The sequence below is a fragment of the Mixophyes fleayi genome, unplaced genomic scaffold (assembly GCF_038048845.1).
Source record: "Mixophyes fleayi isolate aMixFle1 unplaced genomic scaffold, aMixFle1.hap1 Scaffold_128, whole genome shotgun sequence".
Taxonomy (NCBI): Eukaryota; Metazoa; Chordata; class Amphibia; order Anura; family Limnodynastidae; genus Mixophyes; species Mixophyes fleayi.
The window spans coordinates 12,781-36,093 of NW_027445926.1; the positions used below are offsets into that span (position 1 = coordinate 12,781).

Below are 23,313 nucleotides of genomic sequence, written 5' to 3' on the forward strand. Positions count from 1 at the left end.
CACGCATAACGCAAGATAATTTGTTGATTTAGCTGATGAACTAATCTTCACATTTTACAAATTCACAGTATGACTGGATTATAATGCCATTACACAAGCATGACATTAGTGTACATCTGTAAATTAAGTGTACAGATGAAATTGAGTCTTGGAGGGTATGAATACTTATAGTGTACTAAGATCTCTATGATCAACCAAGGTGAAATAAACTTTTTTTTTTATCGCAAGTAGATTTATTGACTTAGTTGGTCAACTTCTCTTACCATTACACAATTTCACAGTATGATTACATTACACTGTCATGTACTGATAAAAGCTGGACATTAGTGAACATCTGTAAGTGCAAGTCAGGTCAGTCCAATCCAAATACATAATTTCCTAGAAACTTGAGATGCTATGTGGGACTTAAAGTGGTGCAGCATCTAAATAAAATGCTACGAGGCAAATATTACTTGTAGATTAAATTCTAAGTATATTAAGGTTAGACATTTCACCTCATTTCCTATCTAACCCCACTTCATCCCAATTTGTTAGCAACATAGTAATTAAATTAGACAGCAAACAAATTAATTCCCCAAGCAGTATAGTTGAAAATGAATCTTGAAGGGCATTAAGACTTACAGTTTGGTGGGATCTAAATGTTCAACCAAGGGACAATCAAAGCTTTTTGCATCCTGAGACCTTCCAACCAAGCCTTTCGGCTCACACTTTACAGAACATTGGCCACGATTAAATTGGCATTGGTTACAGAACTGCCCATTTTCCAGATGAGTACAAGATAAAAAGAGAGCCTGGATAGCTCAGTCGGTAGAGCATCAGACTTTTAATCTGAGGGTCCAGGCTTCAAGTCCCTGTTCAGGCGTGTATGCCTTTTAAACGATGGCAATCTATATTCTCTGTGCCATGCAAAACGTATGCTGTGAAGGATTTCCGCGATAAAAGTGAAAAAGGTCATTATCATCATTTCTCAAATTGTTGATGAGGAAACAAGTGATTCTGAAGTAAATAGCCATATTATTTGAACAAAAATACAAGAAACTCCACGCATAACGCAAGATAATTTATTGATTTAGCTGATGAACTTCTCTTCACATTTTACAAATTCACAGTATGACTGGATTATAATGCCATTACACAAGCATGACATTAGTGTACATCTGTAAATTAAGTGTACAGATGAAATTGAGTCTTGGAGGGTATGAATACTTATAGTGTACTAAGATCTCTATGATCAACCAAGGTGAAATAAACTTTTTTTTTTATCGCAAGTAGATTTATTGACTTAGTTGGTCAACTTCTCTTACCATTACACAATTTCACAGTATGATTACATTACACTGTCATGTACTGATAAAAGCTGGACATTAGTGAACATCTGTAAGTGCAAGTCAGGTCAGTCCAATCCAAATACATAATTTCCTAGAAACTTGAGATGCTATGTGGGACTTAAAGTGGTGCAGCATCTAAATAAAATGCTACGAGGCAACAAGTGATTCTGCAGTAAATAGCCATATTATTTGGACAAAAATACCAGAAACTCCACGCATAACGCAAGATAATTTGTTGATTTAGCTGATGAACTAATCTTCACATTTTACAAATTCACAGTATGACTGGATTATAATGCCATTACACAAGCATGACATTAGTGTACATCTGTAAATTAAGTGTACAGATGAAATTGAGTCTTGGAGGGTATGAATACTTATAGTGTACTAAGATCTCTATGATCAACCAAGGTGAAATAAACTTTTTTTTTTATCGCAAGTAGATTTATTGACTTAGTTGGTCAACTTCTCTTACCATTACACAATTTCACAGTATGATTACATTACACTGTCATGTACTGATAAAAGCTGGACATTAGTGAACATCTGTAAGTGCAAGTCAGGTCAGTCCAATCCAAATACATAATTTCCTAGAAACTTGAGATGCTATGTGGGACTTAAAGTGGTGCAGCATCTAAATAAAATGCTACGAGGCAAATATTACTTGTAGATTAAATTCTAAGTATATTAAGGTTAGACATTTCACCTCATTTCCTATCTAACCCCACTTCATCCCAATTTGTTAGCAACATAGTAATTAAATTAGACAGCAAACAAATTAATTCCCCAAGCAGTATAGTTGAAAATGAATCTTGAAGGGCATTAAGACTTACAGTTTGGTGGGATCTAAATGTTCAACCAAGGGACAATCAAAGCTTTTTGCATCCTGAGACCTTCCAACCAAGCCTTTCGGCTCACACTTTACAGAACATTGGCCACGATTAAATTGGCATTGGTTACAGAACTGCCCATTTTCCAGATGAGTACAAGATAAAAAGAGAGCCTGGATAGCTCAGTCGGTAGAGCATCAGACTTTTAATCTGAGGGTCCAGGGTTCAAGTCCCTGTTCAGGCGTGTATGCCTTTTAAACGATGGCAATCTATATTCTCTGTGCCATGCAAAACGTATGCTGTGAAGGATTTCCGCGATAAAAGTGAAAAAGGTCATTATCATCATTTCTCAAATTGTTGATGAGGAAACAAGTGATTCTGAAGTAAATAGCCATATTATTTGAACAAAAATACAAGAAACTCCACGCATAACGCAAGATAATTTATTGATTTAGCTGATGAACTTCTCTTCACATTTTACAAATTCACAGTATGACTGGATTATAATGCCATTACACAAGCATGACATTAGTGTACATCTGTAAATTAAGTGTACAGATGAAATTGAGTCTTGGAGGGTATGAATACTTATAGTGTACTAAGATCTCTATGATCAACCAAGGTGAAATAAACTTTTTTTTTTATCGCAAGTAGATTTATTGACTTAGTTGGTCAACTTCTCTTACCATTACACAATTTCACAGTATGATTACATTACACTGTCATGTACTGATAAAAGCTGGACATTAGTGAACATCTGTAAGTGCAAGTCAGGTCAGTCCAATCCAAATACATAATTTCCTAGAAACTTGAGATGCTATGTGGGACTTAAAGTGGTGCAGCATCTAAATAAAATGCTACGAGGCAACAAGTGATTCTGCAGTAAATAGCCATATTATTTGGACAAAAATACCAGAAACTCCACGCATAACGCAAGATAATTTGTTGATTTAGCTGATGAACTAATCTTCACATTTTACAAATTCACAGTATGACTGGATTATAATGCCATTACACAAGCATGACATTAGTGTACATCTGTAAATTAAGTGTACAGATGAAATTAAGTCTTGGAGGGTATGAATACTTATAGTGTACTAAGATCTCTATGATCAACCAAGGTGAAATAAACTTTTTTTTTTATCGCAAGTAGATTTATTGACTTAGTTGGTCAACTTCTCTTACCATTACACAATTTCACAGTATGATTACATTACACTGTCATGTACTGATAAAAGCTGGACATTAGTGAACATCTGTAAGTGCAAGTCAGGTCAGTCCAATCCAAATACATAATTTCCTAGAAACTTGAGATGCTATGTGGGACTTAAAGTGGTGCAGCATCTAAATAAAATGCTACGAGGCAAATATTACTTGTAGATTAAATTCTAAGTATATTAAGGTTAGACATTTCACCTCATTTCCTATCTAACCCCACTTCATCCCAATTTGTTAGCAACATAGTAATTAAATTAGACAGCAAACAAATTAATTCCCCAAGCAGTATAGTTGAAAATGAATCTTGAAGGGCATTAAGACTTACAGTTTGGTGGGATCTAAATGTTCAACCAAGGGACAATCAAAGCTTTTTGCATCCTGAGACCTTCCAACCAAGCCTTTCGGCTCACACTTTACAGAACATTGGCCACGATTAAATTGGCATTGGTTACAGAACTGCCCATTTTCCAGATGAGTACAAGATAAAAAGAGAGCCTGGATAGCTCAGTCGGTAGAGCATCAGACTTTTAATCTGAGGGTCCAGGGTTCAAGTCCCTGTTCAGGCGTGTATGCCTTTTAAATGATGGCAATCTATATTCTCTGTGCCATGCAAAACGTATGCTGTGAAGGATTTCCGCGATAAAAGTGAAAAAGGTCATTATCATCATTTCTCAAATTGTTGATGAGGAAACAAGTGATTCTGAAGTAAATAGCCATATTATTTGAACAAAAATACAAGAAACTCCACGCATAACGCAAGATAATTTATTGATTTAGCTGATGAACTTCTCTTCACATTTTACAAATTCACAGTATGACTGGATTATAATGCCATTACACAAGCATGACATTAGTGTACATCTGTAAATTAAGTGTACAGATGAAATTGAGTCTTGGAGGGTATGAATACTTATAGTGTACTAAGATCTCTATGATCAACCAAGGTGAAATAAACTTTTTTTTTTATCGCAAGTAGATTTATTGACTTAGTTGGTCAACTTCTCTTACCATTACACAATTTCACAGTATGATTACATTACACTGTCATGTACTGATAAAAGCTGGACATTAGTGAACATCTGTAAGTGCAAGTCAGGTCAGTCCAATCCAAATACATAATTTCCTAGAAACTTGAGATGCTATGTGGGACTTAAAGTGGTGCAGCATCTAAATAAAATGCTACGAGGCAAATATTACTTGTAGATTAAATTCTAAGTATATTAAGGTTAGACATTTCACCTCATTTCCTATCTAACCCCACTTCATCCCAATTTGTTAGCAACATAGTAATTAAATTAGACAGCAAACAAATTAATTCCCCAAGCAGTATAGTTGAAAATGAATCTTGAAGGGCATTAAGACTTACAGTTTGGTGGGATCTAAATGTTCAACCAAGGGACAATCAAAGCTTTTTGCATCCTGAGACCTTCCAACCAAGCCTTTCGGCTCACACTTTACAGAACATTGGCCACGATTAAATTGGCATTGGTTACAGAACTGCCCATTTTCCAGATGAGTACAAGATAAAAAGAGAGCCTGGATAGCTCAGTCGGTAGAGCATCAGACTTTTAATCTGAGGGTCCAGGGTTCAAGTCCCTGTTCAGGCATGTATGCCTTTTAAACGATGGCAATCTATATTCTCTGTGCCATGCAAAACGTATGCTGTGAAGGATTTCCGCGATAAAAGTGAAAAAGGTCATTATCATCATTTCTCAAATTGTTGATGAGGAAACAAGTGATTCTGAAGTAAATAGCCATATTATTTGAACAAAAATACAAGAAACTCCACGCATAACGCAAGATAATTTATTGATTTAGCTGATGAACTTCTCTTCACATTTTACAAATTCACAGTATGACTGGATTATAATGCCATTACACAAGCATGACATTAGTGTACATCTGTAAATTAAGTGTACAGATGAAATTGAGTCTTGGAGGGTATGAATACTTATAGTGTACTAAGATCTCTATGATCAACCAAGGTGAAATAAACTTTTTTTTTTATCGCAAGTAGATTTATTGACTTAGTTGGTCAACTTCTCTTACCATTACACAATTTCACAGTATGATTACATTACACTGTCATGTACTGATAAAAGCTGGACATTAGTGAACATCTGTAAGTGCAAGTCAGGTCAGTCCAATCAAAATACATAATTTCCTAGAAACTTGAGATGCTATGTGGGACTTAAAGTGGTGCAGCATCTAAATAAAATGCTACGAGGCAACAAGTGATTCTGCAGTAAATAGCCATATTATTTGGACAAAAATACCAGAAACTCCACGCATAACGCAAGATAATTTGTTGATTTAGCTGATGAACTAATCTTCACATTTTACAAATTCACAGTATGACTGGATTATAATGCCATTACACAAGCATGACATTAGTGTACATCTGTAAATTAAGTGTACAGATGAAATTGAGTCTTGGAGGGTATGAATACTTATAGTGTACTAAGATCTCTATGATCAACCAAGGTGAAATAAACTTTTTTTTTTATCGCAAGTAGATTTATTGACTTAGTTGGTCAACTTCTCTTACCATTACACAATTTCACAGTATGATTACATTACACTGTCATGTACTGATAAAAGCTGGACATTAGTGAACATCTGTAAGTGCAAGTCAGGTCAGTCCAATCCAAATACATAATTTCCTAGAAACTTGAGATGCTATGTGGGACTTAAAGTGGTGCAGCATCTAAATAAAATGCTACGAGGCAAATATTACTTGTAGATTAAATTCTAAGTATATTAAGGTTAGACATTTCACCTCATTTCCTATCTAACCCCACTTCATCCCAATTTGTTAGCAACATAGTAATTAAATTAGACAGCAAACAAATTAATTCCCCAAGCAGTATAGTTGAAAATGAATCTTGAAGGGCATTAAGACTTAAAGTTTGGTGGGATCTAAATGTTCAACCAAGGGACAATCAAAGCTTTTTGCATCCTGAGACCTTGCAACCAAACCTTTCGGCTCACACTTTACAGAACATTGGCCACGATTAAATTGGCATTGGTTACAGAACTGCCCATTTTCCAGATGAGTACAAGATAAAAAGAGAGCCTGGATAGCTCAGTCGGTAGAGCATCAGACTTTTAATCTGAGGGTCCAGGGTTCAAGTCCCTGTTCAGGCGTGTATGCCTTTTAAATGATGGCAATCTATATTCTCTGTGCCATGCAAAACGTATGCTGTGAAGGATTTCCGCGATAAAAGTGAAAAAGGTCATTATCATCATTTCTCAAATTGTTGATGAGGAAACAAGTGATTCTGAAGTAAATAGCCATATTATTTGAACAAAAATACAAGAAACTCCACGCATAACGCAAGATAATTTATTGATTTAGCTGATGAACTTCTCTTCACATTTTACAAATTCACAGTATGACTGGATTATAATGCCATTACACAAGCATGACATTAGTGTACATCTGTAAATTAAGTGTACAGATGAAATTGAGTCTTGGAGGGTATGAATACTTATAGTGTACTAAGATCTCTATGATCAACCAAGGTGAAATAAACTTTTTTTTTTATCGCAAGTAGATTTATTGACTTAGTTGGTCAACTTCTCTTACCATTACACAATTTCACAGTATGATTACATTACACTGTCATGTACTGATAAAAGCTGGACATTAGTGAACATCTGTAAGTGCAAGTCAGGTCAGTCCAATCCAAATACATAATTTCCTAGAAACTTGAGATGCTATGTGGGACTTAAAGTGGTGCAGCATCTAAATAAAATGCTACGAGGCGACAAGTGATTCTGCAGTAAATAGCCATATTATTTGGACAAAAATACCAGAAACTCCACGCATAACGCAAGATAATTTGTTGATTTAGCTGATGAACTAATCTTCACATTTTACAAATTCACAGTATGACTGGATTATAATGCCATTACACAAGCATGACATTAGTGTACATCTGTAAATTAAGTGTACAGATGAAATTGAGTCTTGGAGGGTATGAATACTTATAGTGTACTAAGATCTCTATGATCAACCAAGGTGAAATAAACTTTTTTTTTTATCGCAAGTAGATTTATTGACTTAGTTGGTCAACTTCTCTTACCATTACACAATTTCACAGTATGATTACATTACACTGTCATGTACTGATAAAAGCTGGACATTAGTGAACATCTGTAAGTGCAAGTCAGGTCAGTCCAATCCAAATACATAATTTCCTAGAAACTTGAGATGCTATGTGGGACTTAAAGTGGTGCAGCATCTAAATAAAATGCTACGAGGCAAATATTACTTGTAGATTAAATTCTAAGTATATTAAGGTTAGACATTTCACCTCATTTCCTATCTAACCCCACTTCATCCCAATTTGTTAGCAACATAGTAATTAAATTAGACAGCAAACAAATTAATTCCCCAAGCAGTATAGTTGAAAATGAATCTTGAAGGGCATTAAGACTTACAGTTTGGTGGGATCTAAATGTTCAACCAAGGGACAATCAAAGCTTTTTGCATCCTGAGACCTTCCAACCAAGCCTTTCGGCTCACACTTTACAGAACATTGGCCACGATTAAATTGGCATTGGTTACAGAACTGCCCATTTTCCAGATGAGTACAAGATAAAAAGAGAGCCTGGATAGCTCAGTCGGTAGAGCATCAGACTTTTAATCTGAGGGTCCAGGCTTCAAGTCCCTGTTCAGGCGTGTATGCCTTTTAAACGATGGCAATCTATATTCTCTGTGCCATGCAAAACGTATGCTGTGAAGGATTTCCGCGATAAAAGTGAAAAAGGTCATTATCATCATTTCTCAAATTGTTGATGAGGAAACAAGTGATTCTGAAGTAAATAGCCATATTATTTGAACAAAAATACAAGAAACTCCACGCATAACGCAAGATAATTTATTGATTTAGCTGATGAACTTCTCTTCACATTTTACAAATTCACAGTATGACTGGATTATAATGCCATTACACAAGCATGACATTAGTGTACATCTGTAAATTAAGTGTACAGATGAAATTGAGTCTTGGAGGGTATGAATACTTATAGTGTACTAAGATCTCTATGATCAACCAAGGTGAAATAAACTTTTTTTTTTATCGCAAGTAGATTTATTGACTTAGTTGGTCAACTTCTCTTACCATTACACAATTTCACAGTATGATTACATTACACTGTCATGTACTGATAAAAGCTGGACATTAGTGAACATCTGTAAGTGCAAGTCAGGTCAGTCCAATCCAAATACATAATTTCCTAGAAACTTGAGATGCTATGTGGGACTTAAAGTGGTGCAGCATCTAAATAAAATGCTACGAGGCAACAAGTGATTCTGCAGTAAATAGCCATATTATTTGGACAAAAATACCAGAAACTCCACGCATAACGCAAGATAATTTGTTGATTTAGCTGATGAACTAATCTTCACATTTTACAAATTCACAGTATGACTGGATTATAATGCCATTACACAAGCATGACATTAGTGTACATCTGTAAATTAAGTGTACAGATGAAATTGAGTCTTGGAGGGTATGAATACTTATAGTGTACTAAGATCTCTATGATCAACCAAGGTGAAATAAACTTTTTTTTTTATCGCAAGTAGATTTATTGACTTAGTTGGTCAACTTCTCTTACCATTACACAATTTCACAGTATGATTACATTACACTGTCATGTACTGATAAAAGCTGGACATTAGTGAACATCTGTAAGTGCAAGTCAGGTCAGTCCAATCCAAATACATAATTTCCTAGAAACTTGAGATGCTATGTGGGACTTAAAGTGGTGCAGCATCTAAATAAAATGCTACGAGGCAAATATTACTTGTAGATTAAATTCTAAGTATATTAAGGTTAGACATTTCACCTCATTTCCTATCTAACCCCACTTCATCCCAATTTGTTAGCAACATAGTAATTAAATTAGACAGCAAACAAATTAATTCCCCAAGCAGTATAGTTGAAAATGAATCTTGAAGGGCATTAAGACTTACAGTTTGGTGGGATCTAAATGTTCAACCAAGGGACAATCAAAGCTTTTTGCATCCTGAGACCTTCCAACCAAGCCTTTCGGCTCACACTTTACAGAACATTGGCCACGATTAAATTGGCATTGGTTACAGAACTGCCCATTTTCCAGATGAGTACAAGATAAAAAGAGAGCCTGGATAGCTCAGTCGGTAGAGCATCAGACTTTTAATCTGAGGGTCCAGGGTTCAAGTCCCTGTTCAGGCGTGTATGCCTTTTAAACGATGGCAATCTATATTCTCTGTGCCATGCAAAACGTATGCTGTGAAGGATTTCCGCGATAAAAGTGAAAAAGGTCATTATCATCATTTCTCAAATTGTTGATGAGGAAACAAGTGATTCTGAAGTAAATAGCCATATTATTTGAACAAAAATACAAGAAACTCCACGCATAACGCAAGATAATTTATTGATTTAGCTGATGAACTTCTCTTCACATTTTACAAATTCACAGTATGACTGGATTATAATGCCATTACACAAGCATGACATTAGTGTACATCTGTAAATTAAGTGTACAGATGAAATTGAGTCTTGGAGGGTATGAATACTTATAGTGTACTAAGATCTCTATGATCAACCAAGGTGAAATAAACTTTTTTTTTTATCGCAAGTAGATTTATTGACTTAGTTGGTCAACTTCTCTTACCATTACACAATTTCACAGTATGATTACATTACACTGTCATGTACTGATAAAAGCTGGACATTAGTGAACATCTGTAAGTGCAAGTCAGGTCAGTCCAATCCAAATACATAATTTCCTAGAAACTTGAGATGCTATGTGGGACTTAAAGTGGTGCAGCATCTAAATAAAATGCTACGAGGCAACAAGTGATTCTGCAGTAAATAGCCATATTATTTGGACAAAAATACCAGAAACTCCACGCATAACGCAAGATAATTTGTTGATTTAGCTGATGAACTAATCTTCACATTTTACAAATTCACAGTATGACTGGATTATAATGCCATTACACAAGCATGACATTAGTGTACATCTGTAAATTAAGTGTACAGATGAAATTGAGTCTTGGAGGGTATGAATACTTATAGTGTACTAAGATCTCTATGATCAACCAAGGTGAAATAAACTTTTTTTTTTATCGCAAGTAGATTTATTGACTTAGTTGGTCAACTTCTCTTACCATTACACAATTTCACAGTATGATTACATTACACTGTCATGTACTGATAAAAGCTGGACATTAGTGAACATCTGTAAGTGCAAGTCAGGTCAGTCCAATCCAAATACATAATTTCCTAGAAACTTGAGATGCTATGTGGGACTTAAAGTGGTGCAGCATCTAAATAAAATGCTACGAGGCAAATATTACTTGTAGATTAAATTCTAAGTATATTAAGGTTAGACATTTCACCTCATTTCCTATCTAACCCCACTTCATCCCAATTTGTTAGCAACATAGTAATTAAATTAGACAGCAAACAAATTAATTCCCCAAGCAGTATAGTTGAAAATGAATCTTGAAGGGCATTAAGACTTACAGTTTGGTGGGATCTAAATGTTCAACCAAGGGACAATCAAAGCTTTTTGCATCCTGAGACCTTGCAACCAAACCTTTCGGCTCACACTTTACAGAACATTGGCCACGATTAAATTGGCATTGGTTACAGAACTGCCCATTTTCCAGATGAGTACAAGATAAAAAGAGAGCCTGGATAGCTCAGTCGGTAGAGCATCAGACTTTTAATCTGAGGGTCCAGGGTTCAAGTCCCTGTTCAGGCGTGTATGCCTTTTAAATGATGGCAATCTATATTCTCTGTGCCATGCAAAACGTATGCTGTGAAGGATTTCCGCGATAAAAGTGAAAAAGGTCATTATCATCATTTCTCAAATTGTTGATGAGGAAACAAGTGATTCTGAAGTAAATAGCCATATTATTTGAACAAAAATACAAGAAACTCCACGCATAACGCAAGATAATTTATTGATTTAGCTGATGAACTTCTCTTCACATTTTACAAATTCACAGTATGACTGGATTATAATGCCATTACACAAGCATGACATTAGTGTACATCTGTAAATTAAGTGTACAGATGAAATTGAGTCTTGGAGGGTATGAATACTTATAGTGTACTAAGATCTCTATGATCAACCAAGGTGAAATAAACTTTTTTTTTTATCGCAAGTAGATTTATTGACTTAGTTGGTCAACTTCTCTTACCATTACACAATTTCACAGTATGATTACATTACACTGTCATGTACTGATAAAAGCTGGACATTAGTGAACATCTGTAAGTGCAAGTCAGGTCAGTCCAATCCAAATACATAATTTCCTAGAAACTTGAGATGCTATGTGGGACTTAAAGTGGTGCAGCATCTAAATAAAATGCTACGAGGCAACAAGTGATTCTGAAGTAAATAGCCATATTATTTGAACAAAAATACAAGAAACTCCACGCATAACGCAAGATAATTTATTGATTTAGCTGATGAACTTCTCTTCACATTTTACAAATTCACAGTATGACTGGATTATAATGCCATTACACAAGCATGACATTAGTGTACATCTGTAAATTAAGTGTACAGATGAAATTGAGTCTTGGAGGGTATGAATACTTATAGTGTACTAAGATCTCTATGATCAACCAAGGTGAAATAAACTTTTTTTTTTATCGCAAGTAGATTTATTGACTTAGTTGGTCAACTTCTCTTACCATTACACAATTTCACAGTATGATTACATTACACTGTCATGTACTGATAAAAGCTGGACATTAGTGAACATCTGTAAGTGCAAGTCAGGTCAGTCCAATCCAAATACATAATTTCCTAGAAACTTGAGATGCTATGTGGGACTTAAAGTGGTGCAGCATCTAAATAAAATGCTACGAGGCAACAAGTGATTCTGCAGTAAACAGCCATATTATTTGGACAAAAATACCAGAAACTCCACGCATAACGCAAGATAATTTGTTGATTTAGCTGATGAACTAATCTTCACATTTTACAAATTCACAGTATGACTGGATTATAATGCCATTACACAAGCATGACATTAGTGTACATCTGTAAATTAAGTGTACAGATGAAATTGAGTCTTGGAGGGTATGAATACTTATAGTGTACTAAGATCTCTATGATCAACCAAGGTGAAATAAACTTTTTTTTTTATCGCAAGTAGATTTATTGACTTAGTTGGTCAACTTCTCTTACCATTACACAATTTCACAGTATGATTACATTACACTGTCATGTACTGATAAAAGCTGGACATTAGTGAACATCTGTAAGTGCAAGTCAGGTCAGTCCAATCCAAATACATAATTTCCTAGAAACTTGAGATGCTATGTGGGACTTAAAGTGGTGCAGCATCTAAATAAAATGCTACGAGGCAAATATTACTTGTAGATTAAATTCTAAGTATATTAAGGTTAGACATTTCACCTCATTTCCTATCTAACCCCACTTCATCCCAATTTGTTAGCAACATAGTAATTAAATTAGACAGCAAACAAATTAATTCCCCAAGCAGTATAGTTGAAAATGAATCTTGAAGGGCATTAAGACTTACAGTTTGGTGGGATCTAAATGTTCAACCAAGGGACAATCAAAGCTTTTTGCATCCTGAGACCTTCCAACCAAGCCTTTCGGCTCACACTTTACAGAACATTGGCCACGATTAAATTGGCATTGGTTACAGAACTGCCCATTTTCCAGATGAGTACAAGATAAAAAGAGAGCCTGGATAGCTCAGTCGGTAGAGCATCAGACTTTTAATCTGAGGGTCCAGGGTTCAAGTCCCTGTTCAGGCGTGTATGCCTTTTAAACGATGGCAATCTATATTCTCTGTGCCATGCAAAACGTATGCTGTGAAGGATTTCCGCGATAAAAGTGAAAAAGGTCATTATCATCATTTCTCAAATTGTTGATGAGGAAACAAGTGATTCTGAAGTAAATAGCCATATTATTTGAACAAAAATACAAGAAACTCCACGCATAACGCAAGATAATTTATTGATTTAGCTGATGAACTTCTCTTCACATTTTACAAATTCACAGTATGACTGGATTATAATGCCATTACACAAGCATGACATTAGTGTACATCTGTAAATTAAGTGTACAGATGAAATTGAGTCTTGGAGGGTATGAATACTTATAGTGTACTAAGATCTCTATGATCAACCAAGGTGAAATAAACTTTTTTTTTTATCGCAAGTAGATTTATTGACTTAGTTGGTCAACTTCTCTTACCATTACACAATTTCACAGTATGATTACATTACACTGTCATGTACTGATAAAAGCTGGACATTAGTGAACATCTGTAAGTGCAAGTCAGGTCAGTCCAATCCAAATACATAATTTCCTAGAAACTTGAGATGCTATGTGGGACTTAAAGTGGTGCAGCATCTAAATAAAATGCTACGAGGCAACAAGTGATTCTGCAGTAAATAGCCATATTATTTGGACAAAAATACCAGAAACTCCACGCATAACGCAAGATAATTTGTTGATTTAGCTGATGAACTAATCTTCACATTTTACAAATTCACAGTATGACTGGATTATAATGCCATTACACAAGCATGACATTAGTGTACATCTGTAAATTAAGTGTACAGATGAAATTGAGTCTTGGAGGGTATGAATACTTATAGTGTACTAAGATCTCTATGATCAACCAAGGTGAAATAAACTTTTTTTTTTATCGCAAGTAGATTTATTGACTTAGTTGGTCAACTTCTCTTACCATTACACAATTTCACAGTATGATTACATTACACTGTCATGTACTGATAAAAGCTGGACATTAGTGAACATCTGTAAGTGCAAGTCAGGTCAGTCCAATCCAAATACATAATTTCCTAGAAACTTGAGATGCTATGTGGGACTTAAAGTGGTGCAGCATCTAAATAAAATGCTACGAGGCAAATATTACTTGTAGATTAAATTCTAAGTATATTAAGGTTAGACATTTCACCTCATTTCCTATCTAACCCCACTTCATCCCAATTTGTTAGCAACATAGTAATTAAATTAGACAGCAAACAAATTAATTCCCCAAGCAGTATAGTTGAAAATGAATCTTGAAGGGCATTAAGACTTACAGTTTGGTGGGATCTAAATGTTCAACCAAGGGACAATCAAAGCTTTTTGCATCCTGAGACCTTCCAACCAAGCCTTTCGGCTCACACTTTACAGAACATTGGCCACGATTAAATTGGCATAATTTATTGATTTAGCTGATGAACTTCTCTTCACATTTTACAAATTCACAGTATGACTGGATTATAATGCCATTACACAAGCATGACATTAGTGTACATCTGTAAATTAAGTGTACAGATGAAATTGAGTCTTGGAGGGTATGAATACTTATAGTGTACTAAGATCTCTATGATCAACCAAGGTGAAATAAACTTTTTTTTTTATCGCAAGTGGATTTATTGACTTAGTTGGTCAACTTCTCTTACCATTACACAATTTCACAGTATGATTACATTACACTGTCATGTACTGATAAAAGCTGGACATTAGTGAACATCTGTAAGTGCAAGTCAGGTCAGTCCAATCCAAATACATAATTTCCTAGAAACTTGAGATGCTATGTGGGACTTAAAGTGGTGCAGCATCTAAACAAAATGCTACGAGGCAAATATTACTTGTAGATTAAATGCTAAGTATATTAAGGTTAGACATTTCACCTCATTTCCTATCTAACCCAACTTCATCCCAATTTGTTAGCAACATAGTAATTAAATTAGTCAGCTAACAAATTAATTCCCCAAGCAGTATAGTTGAAAATGAATCTTGAAGGGCATTAAGACTTACAGTTTGGTGGGATCTAAATGTTCAACCAAGGGACAATCAAAGCTTTTTGCATCCTGAGACCTTCCAACCAAGCCTTTCGGCTCACACTTTACAGAACATTGGCCACGATTAAATTGGCATTGGTTACAGAACTGCCCATTTTCCAGATGAGTACAAGATAAAAAAAAAACCTGGATAGCTCAGTCGGTAGAGCATCAGACTTTTAATCTGAGGGTCCAGGGTTCAAGTCCCTGTTCAGGCGTGTATGCCTTTTAAACGATGGCAATCTATATTCTCTGTGCCATGCAAAACGTATACTGTGAATGATTTCCGCGATAAAAGTGAAAAAGGTCATTATCATCATTTCTCAAATTGTTGATGAGGAAACAAGTGATTCTGAAGTAAATAGCCATATTATTTGAACAAAAATACAAGAAACTCCACGCATAACGCAAGATAATTTATTGATTTAGCTGATGAACTTCTCTTCACATTTTACAAATTCACAGTATGACTGGATTATAATGCCATTACACAAGCATGACATTAGTGTACATCTGTAAATTAAGTGTACAGATGAAATTGAGTCTTGGAGGGTATGAATACTTATAGTGTACTAAGATCTCTATGATCAACCAAGGTGAAATAAACTTTTTTTTTTATCGCATGTAGATTTATTGACTTAGTTGGTCAACTTCTCTTACCATTACACAATTTCACAGTATGATTACATTACACTGTCATGTACTGATAAAAGCTGGACATTAGTGAACATCTGTAAGTGCAAGTCAGGTCAGTCCAATCCAAATACATAATTTCCTAGAAACTTGAGATGCTATGTGGGACTTAAAGTGGTGCAGCATCTAAATAAAATGCTACGAGGCAAATATTACTTGTAGATTAAATTCTAAGTATATTAAGGTTAGACATTTCACCTCATTTCCTATCTAACCCCACTTCATCCCAATTTGTTAGCAACATAGTAATTAAATTAGACAGCAAACAAATTAATTCCCCAAGCAGTATAGTTGAAAATGAATCTTGAAGGGCATTAAGACTTACAGTTTGGTGGGATCTAAATGTTCAACCAAGGGACAATCAAAGCTTTTTGCATCCTGAGACCTTCCAACCAAGCCTTTCGGCTCACACTTTACAGAACATTGGCCACGATTAAATTGGCATTGGTTACAGAACTGCCCATTTTCCAGATGAGTACAAGATAAAAAGAGAGCCTGGATAGCTCAGTCGGTAGAGCATCAGACTTTTAATCTGAGGGTCCAGGGTTCAAGTCCCTGTTCAGGCGTGTATGCCTTTTAAACGATGGCAATCTATATTCTCTGTGCCATGCAAAACGTATGCTGTGAAGGATTTCCGCGATAAAAGTGAAAAAGGTCATTATCATCATTTCTCAAATTGTTGATGAGGAAACAAGTGATTCTGAAGTAAATAGCCATATTATTTGAACAAAAATACAAGAAACTCCACGCATAACGCAAGATAATTTATTGATTTAGCTGATGAACTTCTCTTCACATTTTACAAATTCACAGTATGACTGGATTATAATGCCATTACACAAGCATGACATTAGTGTACATCTGTAAATTAAGTGTACAGATGAAATTGAGTCTTGGAGGGTATGAATACTTATAGTGTACTAAGATCTCTATGATCAACCAAGGTGAAATAAACTTTTTTTTTTATCGCAAGTAGATTTATTGACTTAGTTGGTCAACTTCTCTTACCATTACACAATTTCACAGTATGATTACATTACACTGTCATGTACTGATAAAAGCTGGACATTAGTGAACATCTGTAAGTGCAAGTCAGGTCAGTCCAATCCAAATACATAATTTCCTAGAAACTTGAGATGCTATGTGGGACTTAAAGTGGTGCAGCATCTAAATAAAATGCTACGAGGCAACAAGTGATTCTGCAGTAAATAGCCATATTATTTGGACAAAAATACCAGAAACTCCACGCATAACGCAAGATAATTTGTTGATTTAGCTGATGAACTAATCTTCACATTTTACAAATTCACAGTATGACTGGATTATAATGCCATTACACAAGCATGACATTAGTGTACATCTGTAAATTAAGTGTACAGATGAAATTGAGTCTTGGAGGGTATGAATACTTATAGTGTACTAAGATCTCTATGATCAACCAAGGTGAAATAAACTTTTTTTTTTATCGCAAGTAGATTTATTGACTTAGTTGGTCAACTTCTCTTACCATTACACAATTTCACAGTATGATTACATTACACTGTCATGTACTGATAAAAGCTGGACATTAGTGAACATCTGTAAGTGCAAGTCAGGTCAGTCCAATCCAAATACATAATTTCCTAGAAACTTGAGATGCTATGTGGGACTTAAAGTGGTGCAGCATCTAAATAAAATGCTACGAGGCAACAAGTGATTCTGCAGTAAATAGCCATATTATTTGGACAAAAATACCAGAAACTCCACGCATAACGCAAGATAATTTGTTGATTTAGCTGATGAACTAATCTTCACATTTTACAAATTCACAGTATGACTGGATTATAATGCCATTACACAAGCATGACATTAGTGTACATCTGTAAATTAAGTGTACAGATGAAATTGAGTCTTGGAGGGTATGAATACTTATAGTGTACTAAGATCTCTATGATCAACCAAGGTGAAATAAACTTTTTTTTTTATCGCAAGTAGATTTATTGACTTAGTTGGTCAACTTCTCTTACCATTACACAATTTCACAGTATGATTACATTACACTGTCATGTACTGATAAAAGCTGGACATTAGTGAACATCTGTAAGTGCAAGTCAGGTCAGTCCAATCCAAATACATAATTTCCTAGAAACTTGAGATGCTATGTGGGACTTAAAGTGGTGCAGCATCTAAATAAAATGCTACGAGGCAAATATTACTTGTAGATTAAATTCTAAGTATATTAAGGTTAGACATTTCACCTCATTTCCTATCTAACCCCACTTCATCCCAATTTGTTAGCAACATAGTAATTAAATTAGACAGCAAACAAATTAATTCCCCAAGCAGTATAGTTGAAAATGAATCTTGAAGGGCATTAAGACTTACAGTTTGGTGGGATCTAAATGTTCAACCAAGGGACAATCAAAGCTTTTTGCATCCTGAGACCTTCCAACCAAGCCTTTCGGCTCACACTTTACAGAACATTGGCCACGATTAAATTGGCATTGGTTACAGAACTGCCCATTTTCCAGATGAGTACAAGATAAAAAGAGAGCCTGGATAGCTCAGTCGGTAGAGCATCAGACTTTTAATCTGAGGGTCCAGGGTTCAAGTCCCTGTTCAGGCGTGTATGCCTTTTAAATGATGGCAATCTATATTCTCTGTGCCATGCAAAACGTATGCTGTGAAGGATTTCCGCGATAAAAGTGAAAAAGGTCATTATCATCATTTCTCAAATTGTTGATGAGGAAACAAGTGATTCTGAAGTAAATAGCCATATTATTTGAACAAAAATACAAGAAACTCCACGCATAACGCAAGATAATTTATTGATTTAGCTGATGAACTTCTCTTCACATTTTACAAATTCACAGTATGACTGGATTATAATGCCATTACACAAGCATGACATTAGTGTACATCTGTAAATTAAGTGTACAGATGAAATTGAGTCTTGGAGGGTATGAATACTTATAGTGTACTAAGATCTCTATGATCAACCAAGGTGAAATAAACTTTTTTTTTTATCGCAAGTAGATTTATTGACTTAGTTGGTCAACTTCTCTTACCATTACACAATTTCACAGTATGATTACATTACACTGTCATGTACTGATAAAAGCTGGACATTAGTGAACATCTGTAAGTGCAAGTCAGGTCAGTCCAATCCAAATACATAATTTCCTAGAAACTTGAGATGCTATGTGGGACTTAAAGTGGTGCAGCATCTAAATAAAATGCTACGAGGCAACAAGTGATTCTGAAGTAAATAGCCATATTATTTGAACAAAAATACAAGAAACTCCACGCATAACGCAAGATAATTTATTGATTTAGCTGATGAACTTCTCTTCACATTTTACAAATTCACAGTATGACTGGATTATAATGCCATTACACAAGCATGACATTAGTGTACATCTGTAAATTAAGTGTACAGATGAAATTGAGTCTTGGAGGGTATGAATACTTATAGTGTACTAAGATCTCTATGATCAACCAAGGTGAAATAAACTTTTTTTTTTATCGCAAGTAGATTTATTGACTTAGTTGGTCAACTTCTCTTACCATTACACAATTTCACAGTATGATTACATTACACTGTCATGTACTGATAAAAGCTGGACATTAGTGAACATCTGTAAGTGCAAGTCAGGTCAGTCCAATCCAAATACATAATTTCCTAGAAACTTGAGATGCTATGTGGGACTTAAAGTGGTGCAGCATCTAAATAAAATGCTACGAGGCAACAAGTGATTCTGCAGTAAATAGCCATATTATTTGGACAAAAATACCAGAAACTCCACGCATAACGCAAGATAATTTGTTGATTTAGCTGATGAACTAATCTTCACATTTTACAAATTCACAGTATGACTGGATTATAATGCCATTACACAAGCATGACATTAGTGTACATCTGTAAATTAGGTGTACAGATGAAATTGAGTCTTGAAGGGTATGAATACTTATAGTGTACTAAGATCTCTATGATCAACCAAGGTGAAATAAACTTTTTTTTTATCGCAAGTGGATTTATTGACTTAGTTGGTCAACTTCTCTTACCATTACACAATTTCACAGTATGATTACATTACACTGTCATGTACTGATAAAAGCTGGACATTAGTGAACATCTGTAAGTGCAAGTCAGGTCAGTCCAATCCAAATACATAATTTCCTAGAAACTTGAGATGCTATGTGGGACTTAAAGTGGTGCAGCATCTAAATAAAATGCTACGAGGCAAATATTACTTGTAGATTAAATTCTAAGTATATTAAGGTTAGACATTTCACCTCATTTCCTATCTAACCCAACTTCATCCCAATTTGTTAGCAACATAGTAATTAAATTAGACAGCAAACAAATTAATTCCCCAAGCAGTATAGTTGAAAATGAATCTTGAAGGACATTAAGACTTACAGTTTGGTGGGATCTAAATGTTCAACCAAGGGACAATCAAAGCTTTTTGCATCCTGAGACCTTCCAACCAAGCCTTTCGGCTCACACTTTACAGAACATTGGCCACGATTAAATTGGCATAATTTATTGATTTAGCTGATGAACTTCTCTTCACATTTTACAAATTCACAGTATGACTGGATTATAATGCCATTACACAAGCATGACATTAGTGTACATCTGTAAATTAAGTGTACAGATGAAATTGAGTCTTGGAGGGTATGAATACTTATAGTGTACTAAGATCTCTATGATCAACCAAGGTGAAATAAACTTTTTTTTTTATCGCAAGTGGATTTATTGACTTAGTTGGTCAACTTCTCTTACCATTACACAATTTCACAGTATGATTACATTACACTGTCATGTACTGATAAAAGCTGGACATTAGTGAACATCTGTAAGTGCAAGTCAGGTCAGTCCAATCCAAATACATAATTTCCTAGAAACTTGAGATGCTATGTGGGACTTAAAGTGGTGCAGCATCTAAACAAAATGCTATGAGGCAAATATTACTTGTAGATTAAATGCTAAGTATATTAAGGTTAGACATTTCACCTCATTTCCTATCTAACCCAACTTCATCCCAATTTGTTAGCAACATAGTAATTAAATTAGTCAGCTAACAAATTAATTCCCCAAGCAGTATAGTTGAAAATGAATCTTGAAGGGCATTAAGACTTACAGTTTGGTGGGATCTAAATGTTCAACCAAGGGACAATCAAAGCTTTTTGCATCCTGAGACCTTCCAACCAAGCCTTTCGGCTCACACTTTACAGAACATTGGCCACGATTAAATTGGCATTGGTTACAGAACTGCCCATTTTCCAGATGAGTACAAGATAAAAAAAAAACCTGGATAGCTCAGTCGGTAGAGCATCAGACTTTTAATCTGAGGGTCCAGGGTTCAAGTCCCTGTTCAGGCGTGTATGCCTTTTAAACGATGGCAATCTATATTCTCTGTGCCATGCAAAACGTATACTGTGAATGATTTCCGCGATAAAAGTGAAAAAGGTCATTATCATCATTTCTCAAATTGTTGATGAGGAAACAAGTGATTCTGAAGTAAATAGCCATATTATTTGAACAAAAATACAAGAAACTCCACGCATAACGCAAGATAATTTATTGATTTAGCTGATGAACTTCTCTTCACATTTTACAAATTCACAGTATGACTGGATTATAATGCCATTACACAAGCATGACATTAGTGTACATCTGTAAATTAAGTGTACAGATGAAATTGAGTCTTGGAGGGTATGAATACTTATAGTGTACTAAGATCTCTATGATCAACCAAGGTGAAATAAACTTTTTTTTTTATCGCATGTAGATTTATTGACTTAGTTGGTCAACTTCTCTTACCATTACACAATTTCACAGTATGATTACATTACACTGTCATGTACTGATAAAAGCTGGACATTAGTGAACATCTGTAAGTGCAAGTCAGGTCAGTCCAATCCAAATACATAATTTCCTAGAAACTTGAGATGCTATGTGGGACTTAAAGTGGTGCAGCATCTAAATAAAATGCTACGAGGCAACAAGTGATTCTGCAGTAAATAGCCATATTATTTGGACAAAAATACCAGAAACTCCACGCATAACGCAAGATAATTTGTTGATTTAGCTGATGAACTAATCTTCACATTTTACAAATTCACAGTATGACTGGATTATAATGCCATTACACAAGCATGACATTAGTGTACATCTGTAAATTAAGTGTACAGATGAAATTGAGTCTTGGAGGGTATGAATACTTATAGTGTACTAAGATCTCTATGATCAACCAAGGTGAAATAAACTTTTTTTTTTATCGCAAGTAGATTTATTGACTTAGTTGGTCAACTTCTCTTACCATTACACAATTTCACAGTATGATTACATTACACTGTCATGTACTGATAAAAGCTGGACATTAGTGAACATCTGTAAGTGCAAGTCAGGTCAGTCCAATCCAAATACATAATTTCCTAGAAACTTGAGATGCTATGTGGGACTTAAAGTGGTGCAGCATCTAAATAAAATGCTACGAGGCAAATATTACTTGTAGATTAAATTCTAAGTATATTAAGGTTAGACATTTCACCTCATTTCCTATCTAACCCCACTTCATCCCAATTTGTTAGCAACATAGTAATTAAATTAGACAGCAAACAAATTAATTCCCCAAGCAGTATAGTTGAAAATGAATCTTGAAGGGCATTAAGACTTACAGTTTGGTGGGATCTAAATGTTCAACCAAGGGACAATCAAAGCTTTTTGCATCCTGAGACCTTCCAACCAAGCCTTTCGGCTCACACTTTACAGAACATTGGCCACGATTAAATTGGCATTGGTTACAGAACTGCCCATTTTCCAGATGAGTACAAGATAAAAAGAGAGCCTGGATAGCTCAGTCGGTAGAGCATCAGACTTTTAATCTGAGGGTCCAGGGTTCAAGTCCCTGTTCAGGCGTGTATGCCTTTTAAATGATGGCAATCTATATTCTCTGTGCCATGCAAAACGTATGCTGTGAAGGATTTCCGCGATAAAAGTGAAAAAGGTCATTATCATCATTTCTCAAATTGTTGATGAGGAAACAAGTGATTCTGAAGTAAATAGCCATATTATTTGAACAAAAATACAAGAAACTCCACGCATAACGCAAGATAATTTATTGATTTAGCTGATGAACTTCTCTTCACATTTTACAAATTCACAGTATGACTGGATTATAATGCCATTACACAAGCATGACATTAGTGTACATCTGTAAATTAAGTGTACAGATGAAATTGAGTCTTGGAGGGTATGAATACTTATAGTGTACTAAGATCTCTATGATCAACCAAGGTGAAATAAACTTTTTTTTTTATCGCAAGTAGATTTATTGACTTAGTTGGTCAACTTCTCTTACCATTACACAATTTCACAGTATGATTACATTACACTGTCATGTA

The 23,313-nt window shown here is 35.1% G+C and overlaps 10 non-coding genes across 10 annotated transcripts; all 10 read left to right on the forward strand.

Annotated features, from left to right (window-relative positions):
• Positions 1-2,329: 2,329 nt before the first annotated feature.
• Positions 2,330-2,402, forward strand: TRNAK-UUU (transfer RNA lysine (anticodon UUU)). Its single transcript has one exon. It is a non-coding gene; the product is annotated as a tRNA-Lys (tRNA).
• Positions 2,403-3,869: 1,467 nt separating this feature from the next.
• TRNAK-UUU (transfer RNA lysine (anticodon UUU)) lies at positions 3,870-3,942 on the forward strand. The gene has a single exon. It is a non-coding gene; the product is annotated as a tRNA-Lys (tRNA).
• Positions 3,943-4,910: 968 nt separating this feature from the next.
• On the forward strand, positions 4,911-4,983 carry TRNAK-UUU (transfer RNA lysine (anticodon UUU)). The gene has a single exon. It is a non-coding gene; the product is annotated as a tRNA-Lys (tRNA).
• Positions 4,984-6,450: 1,467 nt separating this feature from the next.
• On the forward strand, positions 6,451-6,523 carry TRNAK-UUU (transfer RNA lysine (anticodon UUU)). Its single transcript has one exon. It is a non-coding gene; the product is annotated as a tRNA-Lys (tRNA).
• A 3,007-nt stretch (positions 6,524-9,530) lies between these two features.
• On the forward strand, positions 9,531-9,603 carry TRNAK-UUU (transfer RNA lysine (anticodon UUU)). Its single transcript has one exon. It is a non-coding gene; the product is annotated as a tRNA-Lys (tRNA).
• Positions 9,604-11,070: 1,467 nt separating this feature from the next.
• On the forward strand, positions 11,071-11,143 carry TRNAK-UUU (transfer RNA lysine (anticodon UUU)). The gene has a single exon. It is a non-coding gene; the product is annotated as a tRNA-Lys (tRNA).
• Positions 11,144-13,109: 1,966 nt separating this feature from the next.
• Positions 13,110-13,182, forward strand: TRNAK-UUU (transfer RNA lysine (anticodon UUU)). The gene has a single exon. It is a non-coding gene; the product is annotated as a tRNA-Lys (tRNA).
• A 3,232-nt stretch (positions 13,183-16,414) lies between these two features.
• Positions 16,415-16,487, forward strand: TRNAK-UUU (transfer RNA lysine (anticodon UUU)). Its single transcript has one exon. It is a non-coding gene; the product is annotated as a tRNA-Lys (tRNA).
• Positions 16,488-18,453: 1,966 nt separating this feature from the next.
• TRNAK-UUU (transfer RNA lysine (anticodon UUU)) lies at positions 18,454-18,526 on the forward strand. Its single transcript has one exon. It is a non-coding gene; the product is annotated as a tRNA-Lys (tRNA).
• A 4,229-nt stretch (positions 18,527-22,755) lies between these two features.
• On the forward strand, positions 22,756-22,828 carry TRNAK-UUU (transfer RNA lysine (anticodon UUU)). The gene has a single exon. It is a non-coding gene; the product is annotated as a tRNA-Lys (tRNA).
• The last annotated feature ends 485 nt before the right edge of the window (positions 22,829-23,313 follow it).